Below are 14,285 nucleotides of genomic sequence, written 5' to 3'. Positions count from 1 at the left end.
AGAATCTGCCAGTGGCAACCACAGTCTGAGAAACCAGTATTTAGCATCACAATACAAGCAGCATCAGGAGGCATATGTGTATGCATTTACCTGAGTTTGGTATTAGAGGAATACTGGCTTCATAGAAGGAGTTTGAGAATGAGCCATGTGTGTGTGTGTGTGTGTGTTTCTTTCTTTCCTTCCTTTCCTTTCTTTCTTTCCTTCCTTCCTTCCTTCCTTCCTTCCTTCCTTCCTTCCTTCCTTTCTTCCTCCCTCCCTTTCTTTCCTTTTTCCTTCTTTCTTCCTTTTTGAATAGTGTAGGAGGGATTAAGTGAAGATAGTCTTTGAAAGTCTGGTAAAAGTTTGCTGTAAACCTATCTGGACCTGGACAATTTCTTAGGTGAGAGACCTTTTATTTCAGTCTCATAATTTGTAATGGGTTAATTTAGTTTGTGACTTCTGGTTGAATATTGGTAGCTTGGCTGAATCTAGAATATCATACATTTCTTTTAGGTTTTCTAGCTTAATTGAGTACAGGTTTTTAAAACATTCCTTTATAATATTCTTAATTTCCTTGGTGTCTGTTGTAACATATCTCTGTTAATTTCTGATTTTGTTCATTTGGTTTCTCTACTTTGGTTAGTTGTGCCAAGGATCTGTAAATCTGTTTATCCTCTCAAAGAACAAGCTCTTAGATTTGTTGATTCTTTGTATTTTTTCAATTTCATCAACTTCTGCTCTGACTTTTATTAATTTTTTCCATTGCCTGGGTTTGGACTTGTTTTTCCAAATTTTTGAGTTACATCATTCAGTCATTTTTGGAACTTCAGATTTTTTTTAAAATGTAGGCACTTACAGCTACAAATTTCCTCTACAGAGTTGCTTATAAGGTGGCCCAGATTTGATATGTTTTGTTTACATTTTGATTTAGTTCCAAAAAATGTATTACTTCTTTCTTAATTTCTTATTTTATCCATTCCTTATTCAGTCATGGATTGTTCATTCTCCATGGGTTTGGAGATTTACTTGACATGTTTGTTTTCCATTTAACGTTTGACACATTGTGGTCAGAGAAGATACAAGGAATTATTTCAATCTTTGTTTTGTGTCTGAGGATGTGCTCTTTGTAAGAAAAGCTTCCATGTGCTGCTGAATAGAATGTATATACTTTGGTGTTTTAGTGGGATACTCTGTAGATTCCAGCTAAGTCCATTTCATATATGATCTAAATTAATTCTGATGTTTCTATGTTTATTAACCTGCCTCTTGGAGAAAGTGGGGTATTGAAATCATTGAATATTAATGAATTGGTGTTAATCTGTATGTTTATATTCTGTAGTACATTTTTATGAAATTGAAGAATTGAATTGCTTAGTTATTGTTTAAATATGTGTTAACTCTTATTGCATTGTTGATTTGGGTATTATTTTTGTATTCTTTATGGTGTTTTGTGTCTTCATGGTTTTGGCTTTGTATTTTTTACCATAGTCTTTCTGCTGTGCTCAGTTCTCTCTTTATTTTGAAATGTTACTTCCTATATGTTCTCTAAGTTTGATTTGCTGTCTATAACTTTGGGGGTGTTTATATCTTGGCACATAGTTTTTTGGGGGTATATTATTCTAGGTTGGTTGTCATATTCTTTGAGGGCTCTTCCAGCTTTTAAAATTTCCATTGAAAAATCAGCTGTCATTTTGATGTTTTCCTTTATGTGTGACTTGCATTTTTATCTCTTGATGCTTTCAATACACCTTCTTTGTTCTGTATACTTAGTGTGATGGCTATGATACATAATGAGAATGTTCTTTTCTGGTCTTTTCTATTTGGTGTCTTGGGTGCTCCTTATATGTTGATGGGCGTGTATTTCCTTAGTTTGAAGATCTTTCTTATATGATCTTTTGAAGATCTGATTTATGCCATTTACTTGGGATTTTTCCCTTATCTATGTGTTAATCAAAAGTTTGTATTTCTCATGGTGTCCAATATTTCCTGTGAGTTCATTTCCTGAATTTTTATTTTTTTAATGATTTGTATTTCTTCCTTATTTGGTGCAGATTCTTTACTTTATCTTCAAGTAGCTGTATTCTATCTTTTACTTGATTCTTTTTATCTTTAAGACTTTCCTTTTTAGTTTTCTAGTTGAATTATTGGACTTTTCAATTTCTTTTTCATTTCAGCTTGAGTCCTTTTAAGTGTTTCTATCTTTTTATTGAATTCCATTTTCAATTCCTAGATTGTTTTTATCATTCACATCAATTTTATGTTTCTTCTTGGGCACCACTTAAGCATTTATTCTTCTTAAATTCTTTCTCTTTAATCTTATTGAGTCGTTCTTTATGTCTTCTTTAAACTGCTAGAATTCATTGATAAAGTTTATGATTATTCTTTTAAAATATGTGCTCTGGGCTTTATCCAGAAAGTTCTCATTGGAAAACATTCCTATAAGACTTGTAGGCTGACTGGTAAATTTTAGATAGAAGATACTTGATATCTAGGCTCGCAGACTTCTTTTGTTAGTTGTATGTCTAATATAGAAAGAGCATGTCAGAGTAGAAGAGTGGGTATGCAGGCTGATTGGGTCTAGAGGCTGGTAATTGCATTGCTGGAATGAACTAGGTAGACTAAGGGAACTGGGTTGGCATATAGGATTGCTTCCTGGTCTAAGCCTGTGTTCTGTAGGATAGATAGGATGAGGCGGAAAGGTTGGATCTGATGTAGGAGAGTTCTGTGAGTTGGGTTCATAAATAAGTTCAGAGATCAGATGCAGTATACACAGGGGAGGCCAGACTAGGTTGGATCATTGGATATGCAGTTCATGTTAGATCTGGCAGACTAGAAAGAAGATATGGGTGAGGAGTTCCAGGAGACTCACCAGGCTGGACCCTAGAGGAGGAGTTGTGCAGTGTCCAACCTAACATATTTTAAATTTCATCTTTTGAGAACTGTGTGTTCATCTCATCAGCCTAGTTATCCATTAGGTTGCTTGATATTTTTGTGGTCTACTTCTTTGATCCTTCTGTAGAGCCTAGATATTAATCATCTCTTGGATATAAATCTTTCAAAGACTCTCTCCCATCCTTTGGGCTTTCTCTATGTTCATTCAGTTGCTTCATTTTCTGCATAGAGTTTTTGAATTTCATGAGGTCCTCTTTGATTATTGGCCTTATGTTCTGATAATTTAGAATCATATTGACAAAGTGCCAGCCTGTGCCTATATCTTGAAATGGTTTTTCCTATGTCTCCTATGACAGGCAGAGTTCTAGGTCTTATAATAGGGTTTAATCACTCGGATATGATTGTTGTGCTGGATGCAATGTTAGTACAGATGGCCAACACATGTATGAAAAATGATCAGTTTCATTAGCCACGAGAAGAATATAAAAGAAAGCTATGACAAGGTTCCATCTTTTAAAAAAAGCAATGAACAACAAATGCAGGTGAAAATGTGGACCAAAGGGATCAGTTATACACTGTTGGTGGGACTGAAGATTGGTAGAACCACTGTAGAGATAAGTGAGTCACCTTCTCCCCTCCCCCAATATATCTACCATGCAATCCAGGCAAATCACTCCTATTAGTTACACAATGGACTCCTTGTTGACATTTCAGAGAAATATTTGTGTATTTCAATGTTCCCTGCTCATAGTAGTACTATTCATGTGGCTGTAAGGAAGCAATCTGGGCATCCAGAAAGAGGAAACTATGAACTAGATATAATGGAACTCTTTTCAGCCATAAGGAAGAAGGAAGTCAGATTGTTTGTGGGAGAATGAGTGAAACTGGAGATAATCACAGTGAGTGACTTAAGACATCCCCAGAGAGGTAAATAAAATGTGTTTCTTCTCACTTGTGGGTCCTGGATTTTATACAGACACAAAAATCATATACATGGATGCTATGTGACCTGGATATAGAAGTGGAACTGTTCATGAAACAAGTAGTACTCACAGAAGTAGAGTGAGAAGAAAGGAGATGTGGGGAATGGGGAGATGTGCTCCATAGAGGGGAGATGAGGGGGATGGGGAGATGTGCTCCATAGAAGGGAGGTGAGGGGGATGGGGAGATGTGCTCAGTGTAGAATAAAGCCAAGATGAGGGCTCAGAGTTTAAGAGTGTGTACTGCTCTTGTAGAAGACCCAGGTTCAGTTCCCAGGACTCATGTTGGACAGCTCAACACAGCCTACATGTGAACTTCGGAAGTATGGCACTCTTTTCTGGTCTCCATGAATGCCTACACACACACACACACACACACACACACACACACACACACACACAATTGTTTAAAAAAATAATATATACAGTCGTAGAAACTAAAACACGCAAAGAATTTAAATTTTTGCAGAGTAAAATTCAGTTTTGGAGAGATTGTCAGTGAGCAGGGAACTGTGACATGTCCTAATATGAATATTCAGATTCTGTCCATTTAAGACAGATGAGCCTAAGAGAAAATATCTTTGCATAATTAAAAAAAAAGAAATCTCAGCCTATGCAGGAAATGGCTTATTTGTGTTATTTTTAATGTATGTCTATATGTATTTATATGTATGGGCATACATGTCAGTCCATGTGTGTGCACACACAGACTCACACAGGCATACAAACACACACACACACACACACACATATGTATATATAATTTATATTTATATATGGAGGCTGGAAGACAACTTTAGGCAGAGTTCCATGGGAGCTGCCTACATTTTTTTTTTCTTTTTAAGGCAGACTCTTTAATGGGCTTGGAATTCACCAAACAGGCTCATCTGACTGGCTAGCAACCCCCAGTAATTTGGCTGTCTCTATTTCCCTGCAAGGAGACATGGATATTTTTACCTATTTTCTGTTAAAGCATACTTTCAACATCTTTGTCATAAAACACCAAATTAGGTTACAAGGTCAGAATGTTTGCAAACCAGGAGTCTCTGATGACTGAGGCAAAGTAAAACAAATGTTAAAGGGGAGTTAGGGGGGCTCTGCTACTAAATCAACCTAAAGAAGTCTCCTCTCCTCACTTACTCAGAGTTTAACTAAAAAGCTGTCATTTCGGAGGCCATGCTGTTGAGCTTTCCTTAAGATGTCTGATTATCATCTGTGGGTTATCATAACAATCACCTAGGTTGTTTGGGAGAAACTCAAAGGTCACATATGCTAAATCTTTCATCAGAGCCTGCCGTAGTGACCAAAGCAGAACAGCAGATGGTTTCTTATCATGCTGTCCCTTAGAGGCAGACTCCTCTAAGCTCCGTGTGTAGATACATTAACCACCACGTGAGAAATGCTTAGCTCAGGCATAGGGGTTAATTTGGGTTATTTCCTATCAGAAGGGGTAGTTTTCTTCTATGCTGTCTATATATACATCTACAGCTCTATATCTGTATCTGCATCTATATCATCTATATCATCTGTATCTATATATCAATATCTATATATCTATCATCTATTTATATCTATCATTTATCTATCATCTATCATCTATCTATCTATCTATCTATCTATCTATCTGTCTATCTATCTACCTATCTAGTTGAGCACAGCTCATCCTTCTGTCATCTCATAAGTCAGGTGTTTATACACCATGGTGAGTCTTATAGGGCTCAGAAGTTCCTAACCTGACTGTCCATTAGCCCACCAAGTGCAAGGCCAGCATGCTTATATGAAAAACGTAAAACATTTTGAAACCATGACCATGAATAATGGGCAATTACTATAGTTTAGCTCCCCCCAAACTGTGAAATAAAAGCCTGCCACTCCTGTTGATAGATCCTTAGCCGGACTCTCACTTTGACAGGTATTAATTCTCTTCTGCCCTCAGTAGACTTTGCTCTTCTGTTTTGATATGTGGCTCAATCTCACCTCTATGGGTCCCGTGCCACAAAATCTCACCATTTGGCATCATTGCGATGGGATAACTCTACTACTAAGAGTCTCAGATTACCAAGAAATCAATTACAAAACTCACTGTTTCAGAGGAAAGTAAATAGGATTTTCTCTCTCTTTAACCAAACTCTCTCTCCCTGTAGGAATAATTTCTTCATAGTTTTGGCAGTTGTGATTGTAAATGTGGAATGGAAACACCACAGAATGTTGACTTCATTCTGACTTTTGTGCAGAGTAATATCTGCTTCCACATGCACTAATGCTGTTCAGGAGGTCCCATCACTTCTTTTTAAAAAAATTTACAGTTATTTATTTAATATTTTTTTATTAATTCTTCGAGAATTTTAGGTAGTGTACTTTGATCATATTCATCACCTTCCCTACTTCCTCCCAGATCCTCCCAGATCCTCCACCACCCAAACAACTTCATGCTTCATGTTCTCTCTCTTTCTGACTCTGTCTCTTTCTGCCTGTGTCTGTGTCTGCGTCTGCCTCTGCGTCTGCCTCTGCCTCTGCCTCTGCCTCTGGCTCTGCCTCTGCCTCTGCCTCTGCCTCTGCCTCTGCCTCTGCCTCTGCCTCTGCCTCTGCCTCTGCCTCTGCCTCTGCCTCTGCCTCTGCCTCTGCCTCTGACTCTGCCTCTGTCTCTGTCTCTGTCTCTGTCTCTGTCTCTGTCTCTGTCTCTGTCTCTGTCTCCTGTCTCTCCCTCTTTCTCTTTCCATTGTGTTTCTTTTGTGAAGGTTTCTTTTGTGACAATTTCTGGGCATGGGGTCCAATTTGGATTGTGGTCCATATATCAAGTGTCATACCTTTTTTTTTTTTTTAAAGCTATGATTTTTCCTCTCCCAGTAGCATCAATAAGTCCTCAGAAAGTCATCAGCTAGGGGTGGGACTTCACACCTGTCTCTTCTCCATCATGTTGTGGTTTTGTCTTGTCTGAGTTTGTGCTGGATTCTTTCTAAGCTGTCACAACGACTGTGAGTTATTATGTGTTCATACAATTATGTCACAATCCCCTAAAGGCATCCATCCTTACAATCTTTTTGGCTCCTCTTCTGAGCCTTGGCTCTTCTTCTGGACCTTGAGGTGAGGGAATCACTCATAATGTAAATCACGAAGTCATTTAACTGAAACAGAAAGGTCACAAGACCTTACTCAGTGGTGGCTCTTGATTCCACATATCTATGCATGGTACTACACAAGCAAGAACCATATTTTAAAAATAGAAATAGCTCCTTCCAAAACTCACATTGGATTAATTCCCACTGTGAGGTGTTAAAAGTGGAAAATAATCTATGGTGTCCAGTGAATTACACTGTGTTACTTGCCATATGAGTTGGTCTCAGACATACACTATACAGATGCTCAGTGCTCAATGTAATTATCCTTTGATTTCCTACAGCTGTTCTTCTCGCTCTGGAACAGCCATTTCTGCAGCAAAAACAAAATGAAATACTCAACACCCCCAAACTTTGCCAATTACAGTATCCATGGGCTTTTTAGTTGACAATAATTGTCTCTCAGTTTGAACTGTCTCTTGTCAAAATTACTAAGCTCCTATGAGCTCCATTTTCTTCCTTTCCCAAACAGCTAATGCTCTCAATGCTCTCAACGGTAGTTGGAGAGGAGGATCCAGGTTCCTCATTTTTGTGCTCCATGTCTGAAACACTCATCGCTTGTCAGGGTTGGTGTTAAGTAGGGAAGTGCTCACTCAGTGGAATTCAACTCTTCCTTTGTCATACTTAAACCTTGGTGAGGATTCCACTGCAGAGTTCCCAGTCATTCTGGTGACTTGGGGCTAGTCAGCTTTTCTTCACTGGGGCAAATCCTTTAATCAGCTTATAAGGAGAAAAGCTTTCCTTTGGTTCGCCCATTTCACCTTGTTGACATGTTTAGTTGAGCATGGCTCTGAGCCTCTGATTCACATCATTGTGGGGTCATATGCTGGACCAAACCTGACCAGAAGGCAGAGAGAAAGAGGGATATACCTGGATCTCACAAACTCCATCACACATCCCCAGTGACCTAAGCTCCTTCACAAAGACACAGCTCTTAAAATACCCACCACTTTCCAAGGTTGTCACAGCAGGAAGGAAGCCTTTAACCCAGAAACCTTTGGGAGACACTCAGCATCCAAATTGTGGCAATTAAATGATTCTGTTTCTGGTTTTATCATTATTTTTTGTAAAATAGACATGATAAAAATTACTGTGTATCCCATTTTAAATGTGCAATAAATGACAAATAGTTTCACAGTTTCACAGTTTTACAACCACCATCTCTTGAGTACCACATCTTTCTATCACAATGGGAAGATGCCATATTACTAACTAGTAACCATTCCTCATTTCTTTCTTCTTGACAACTACCAATGCATTTCTGAATCTACAAATTTCCCTACTCTGAATATTACCTATAAATGCAATATATGGTCTTTTGTGTCTGGCTTCTTCCACTAAGCATGTTTTCTACAATAATATGTGCCAGTGCATAAACTTTTTTTAATGATTGAGGAATAGTCCATTGTACACTTATTTTAGGCATTATCTATTAATGTCTCGATGGGAATGTGACTTGCCTTCATTCTTTGGCTATCATAAGTAGAAGTTGTACAAATTTTATATGTATGTGTGTTTGATCATTTTCCTTATGTTCACTTTTCCACCCATGGGGGAAAGGGTCAAAAATAGGTCTTCCACTGCAATAAAATGTGCAGCTATATTTTTTATCTTCATGGAAATCTCAAGATGCAATGGATGATCTTGGTCTTGAGAAAATCACCTTTGTGATCCTCTTTCTACTGTGATGTCACAGTAGTTCCATTCTGGCACCCAACTCTTAGAGGATTCCTTGAGTGTGCTCCTCCCTTCTCCCCAGGGACTGTTGGCCACCAGCCCATGAGAACAAAGGAAACAGAGTTGAAGGCCAGCGTTCTGATTGCCCGTGAGTACAACAGAAATGACTACCAGGATTAGCTTCAGAGAAGCAGCTCAATGTTCATTGAGATGAATCAAGGGCTATATAGATTTTGGGGAAGGGGGTAGGGATTTCAAGGGTAGGTATGTACCATTAGGTACAATTTAGGGTACCTTATTTGCATGGAGGGGTATTCCAGGAATTCGAGGTGCTTGCTATTGGTTCTTATCAGGAAGGATAAAAAGGAAGCTGAACCTATAATCTAACCAAGACTAAGAGAAATTCCACAGGTAGAGGGTCGGGGAGGGAGTTGGGCTCCCTAGATAAGGTCAGAGAAGAAGCCCTGCTGGTAAAGGGAGCCTGGCATTTTGTGCAGAGAGCTAGAGAGTTGTCTGGACAATGGTAGACTATGACCTTAATTAACAGGGCCCAACACTTGAGAGATGTTAAACATCAGTCTTTGTTAGAATCATGAAGAAGTTGCTATTAATATGAGGGAAGTACTGCTGCAGCAACAGCATGGATGAACTTGACAGCAAGAGTGAAGACAGGTAGGCAAAGAACAAATCTTCCTTATTCCAGATCCTTTTTCCCAGGCAGCCACCAGAAGGTGCTGCCCACATTTAGGATGTGTCTTCGTGCTTCAAATTACCCAGTCAAGAAAATCCCTTATGGGAGTGCCCTGCATCTTAGGTTTGAGTTAATTCTGAATGTGGTCAAGCTTACATCCAAGATTAGATTTCATTGATCCTTCACTGATGCTTCTCTTCACACCTCCTGGTGAGATACAGAGGACAGTCTGGTTTCATATACTCACTGGTCACATCTTTACAGCTGGAAGTCTTTCGTCATTTATTTTTTATTTTTTATTTTAATGATTTGTTTTCTACACTTTTGTTTAGCAAGTTCACTGTATATTTTATGCAATCGTTCTCAATCAGATTGCCCTTTGCATATATCATCTGTTGCTCTGTAACTCTTATTTTTCATTCCCTTCACACTGTCTTCCCCAGAGTATAGGCTTTGCCCTTTGTCTGAAAGTCACATGTCAGGCAGGGTACAAAGAAGTAAGATCTAAAATGGAGTGGAGATGGCCATTTCAGATTTTAAATCTGTATTATATTTCTTTCATATCTAGAGATAGCATAAGGGAAAAAACACACAATTTATTAATTGAAAACAATAATAAGTAATAGTAATTAAAGTGATTATACTGTTTACTTTAGAAGGTTTTATAATGTAAGATAACTTGAATTCATTCTTTAAACATCTGGTTAAGCACTGTCTGTACAGTGGAGTCAACCTGTCCTCCATTCTGTTCTCCCAGTTACTTGTTCTTCTCAGATTTCATTCATGAAAATTCCTCCCATGTGACATGCATTGCTGTTACCATTCATTCGATTCCATTGACACCAGATCCCCAAGGCTGTGTTTTGACTCCTATCTTGTGGGGAGTTTGTATCCTCAGTGCATGGGTCCCATCACTCTATGACCCGGCCAGCATCCCAAACCCTTGTTTAGAGAGATGAGACACCTGTCAGAAACTACAGCACAAAACCATCAGCCATGCTGAAAGTTAAAGCAGGTTGGTTGAAGCAAAATGAGAGAAGATGGATGTTGAGGGCTCCAGAGGGAGGAATTAAGGCACCAAAAGAAAGTGAACCTATAAAGAAGAAGTGATACTTCTGAAGTTTTTACTCACACCAACTTGATGGCAATCAACTATTATTGTCATTAATTTTGTAAATAATGTTTGATGTTGGCTATCCCCCCCCAAAAGTGTAACCTCCATGAGTACCATTTTTTTTCTTTTGTGTAATGCCTCAGTCCCTGACATCCTCCTAACAAAACATGATCCCTGGCACACCCATATGATGTAAAATAATTTAAAAGTTAAACACACTCTTTGGAGTGTGCATCTTGGAGAACAGGAACATCAACTTCTGGGAGACACCATTGCAGGTCCTAGCATCATCCATGGAAACCCTGAGAGCATGACTATGCAGTCTGATCTTTCTGACCATCAGCACTCTCTTCCACTGAGGGGATTGGATTTGCTGGAGATTTCCACCATTATTGGTGTTATTTTACTACAATGGATGCTGGTTGTTGTTGTTGTTGTTTTATGTAAATGAAAAAGTTTCCTATCTTTTTTGCTTAGCCATATATTTTAACAGCTGGAGGCTATGTCCTTCCTGAAGTGTGGTTTGAAAGACAACAATTCCATCCATTTGCCTAGGAATTTCATAAATTCATTCTTTTTAATAGCTGAGTAGTACTCCATTGTGTAAATGTACCACATTTTCTATATCTATTCCTCTGTTGAGGGGCATCTGGGTTCTTTCCAGCTTCTGGCTATTATAAATAAGGCTGTTATGAACGTAGTGCAGGATGTGTCCTTCTTACCAGTTGGAACATCTTCTGGATATATGCCCAGGAGAGGTATTGTGAGATCCTCTGGTAGTACTATGTCCAATTTTCTGAGGAACCGCCAGACTGATTTCCAGAGTGGTTGTACAAGCTTGCAATCCCACCAACAATAGAGGAGTGTTCCTCTTTCTCCACATCCTCACCAGCATCTGCTGTCACCTGAATTTTTGATCTCACCCATTCTGACTGGTGTGAGGTGGAATCTCAGGATTGTTTTGATTTGCATTTCCCTGATGATTAAGGATGCTGAACATTTTTTTCAGGTGCTTCTCAGCCATTCTGAGTGAGGTAACCCAATCACAAAAGAACTCACATGATATGTACTCACTGATAAGAGGATATTAGCCCAGAAACTTAGAATGCCCAAGATACAAGATAAAATTTGCAAAACACATGAAACTCAAGAAGAACGAAGACCAAAGTGTGAACACTTTGCCCCTTCTTAGAATTGGGAGCAAATCACCCATGGAAGGAGTTGCAGAGACAAAGTTTGGAGCTGAGACGAAAGGATGGACCATCTAGAGACTGCCATACCCAGGGATCCATCCCATAATCAGCTTCCAAACGCTGACACCATTGCATACACTAGCAAGATTTTGCTGAAAGGATCCTGATATAGCTGTCTCTTGTGAGGCTATGCCGGGGCCTAGCAAACACAGAAGTGGATGTTCACAGTCAGCTATTGGATGGATCACAGGGCCCCCAATGGAAGAGCTAGAGAAAGTACCCAAGGAGCTAAAGGGGTCTGCAGCTCTATAGGTGGAACAACAATATGAACTAACCAGTATCTCCCGGAGCTCATGTCTCTAGCTGCATATGTATCAGAAGATGGCCTAGTCGGCCATCATTGGAAAGAGAGGCCCCTTGATCTTGCAAACTTTATATGCCCCAGTACAGGGGAATGCCAGGGCCAAGAAGTGGGAGTGGGTGGGTAGTGGAGTGGTGGGGGGGAGAGTATGGGGACTTTTGGGATAGCACTGGAAATGTAAATGAAGAAAATACCTAAAAAATAAAAAAGAAAGAAAAACAAGAGTTAGTAGCTCTATCTGCTTTTACATTGTCCTTGTTTGGCTTTAAGTCTATATTTCTTCACTTCTGTCTTAGCCTTTGGTCCTCAGAATCATCTGTCTCTTATTTGGCTTCTGTGTGACTCCTTCTATCCTTTGTATTTAGGAAGCTAGACAATGGGAAACTGAGTCAGAGACTACCCTTTTCTGCTCAATGATATGACTCTTTGGTGGTGAAATTTTTTCCAACATATTTTTATCCAAAACCTCATTACCATTTTTTAAAAAGCTTCCAGGCTGAATCTGTATCTATCACTCATCAGAAAAATCACACCATTAAATGGCTGTTTGTTGAACCTGTTTGGATTCTGGCTGCCTGTGAACCTGGATGTATGCCACCTTTTCCTTAAAGGGTAAAGCTGCTTTTCAGTTTGGATTATTTCTTTTTAAGTCTAAGCTTATAAATGGAGTAATAAAACCCATATTTGCAACTTCATTTTAGAGAAATCTAATTTACAATGGTGAATGACGGGTGGCGCGGGCGGGGGGGGGGGGGGGAACGGTCCTTTCTCTTTGAATCAATGTTTCTGCACAATATTCTTCATGGTTTCTTAGCTGTTAAAGAGACCAAATCTCCAGAAGGACCATCTCAAAAGGCTTTAATGTAGAGCGAGTTGCATGAGGATCCAATGCTCTCATCGCCAATATGAGACAAGTTGGAATCAGTCTCTGACAGGGCCCGAGTGGAGAGTTACAGACTTACTAGAGGATCAGCCAGGCAATTAGCAGAAAACATGGCTTAAGAGCAAAGCAACCTTGTGATATTGTTGATGAATTATTTGAGTCAAGTAAAATAGGTTTCAGTTAAGATTATGTTTACAGCTTCAATTTTCCTCGGCAGGATTGGAAAGTCAAGAAGGAAAGAGGGTTCCGCGGAAGGTCTGGACCACTTTCACTGTGCACACGTGTGTCTTCATCTGTGTAGCTTGTCCTGCTGGAAACCATTTCCTTCCATTTTATAGATATCCTGAGGTTTTGCCAATAGAAAGCACCAACGACTTATAGTCTGTCGAGTGGAGACTGATATATGGTAAGTGATTTACAAAATGCTGCTCTGAGGCCAATCCCTAGAGACATGATGCTGTCTTTTCATGAAAACTGGACCCAAAAGGAAAAATGACCTCTCATTCTTCCAGTGGCCAGCTCCTGTGGTCAGTCCCTAGAGTGGACGGACCAGAGGACAGATGCTGCTTTTAACTACATTTATAATCTCGATGGCTAATGCTGTGTGTCTAACATATTAAGAGGACATATTGCAACATTTACTTTTTCCCCTTGGGATTTTTGTCTTCATCAAAGAGCTGAAAATATGACGTGCTGAAATAAAACCTGTGCTAGAAGGAATTCTGCCTATCCCCTGACATTTCTTCGTAAAGTATTAATGATTCTTCTATTTTTCTAAATTACAGTGATGGATGCATCTTGGCAAAGTGAAAATTGAATATAAAATGTTGTGATGAATTATAAATATAGATGTATTTCATTCTCTCATCTCAATACTTTGCATTAAATATGAGTGTTGTATTTCTTTCAAGTGATGGAGTTAATTTTATCCGAGAAAATAATAAAGTGATCATTCATTTTTGAAAGGCTTTTTTTTTTCCTGGAAAAGTATACACTCATTTCCTTCTTGCTTTTACATACATGTGTAATCCACTCTTGAAGAGCCAAGAAAGAAAATACTTTACACATGTTATAAACCCCACCGAGTGGAAAAGAACTCAAAGCAAATGTTGACATCAGGACGTGACCTGCCATATTACTTAGTGGGGAGAAATTTAAATTGGCTCCTTATGGACCGAGCAGAAACCCCATTGATGAATGGCATGTGTCTTGGTCCTTGGGAAAGCTTGAACTCTCTAGTAGACCTTGGAAAATAGGGTAAGAAGCCATTTTCCAGCTATTCATGACTGCTTGAGAGATTTGGATGTGTCTGTATGTATGCAAATGCAAGGAAGAAGGGTGGGTAGGAGAAAAAAGAACACTTGTCAAAGTCAACTATGGCAAAAACAGTGCAATAAAA

This window comes from Mus caroli, unplaced genomic scaffold, assembly GCF_978045245.1.
Source record: "Mus caroli unplaced genomic scaffold, Mus_caroli_1 scaffold_9, whole genome shotgun sequence".
NCBI lineage: Eukaryota > Metazoa > Chordata > Mammalia > Rodentia > Muridae > Mus > Mus caroli.
Note: the sequence above shows the minus strand (reverse complement) of the source record.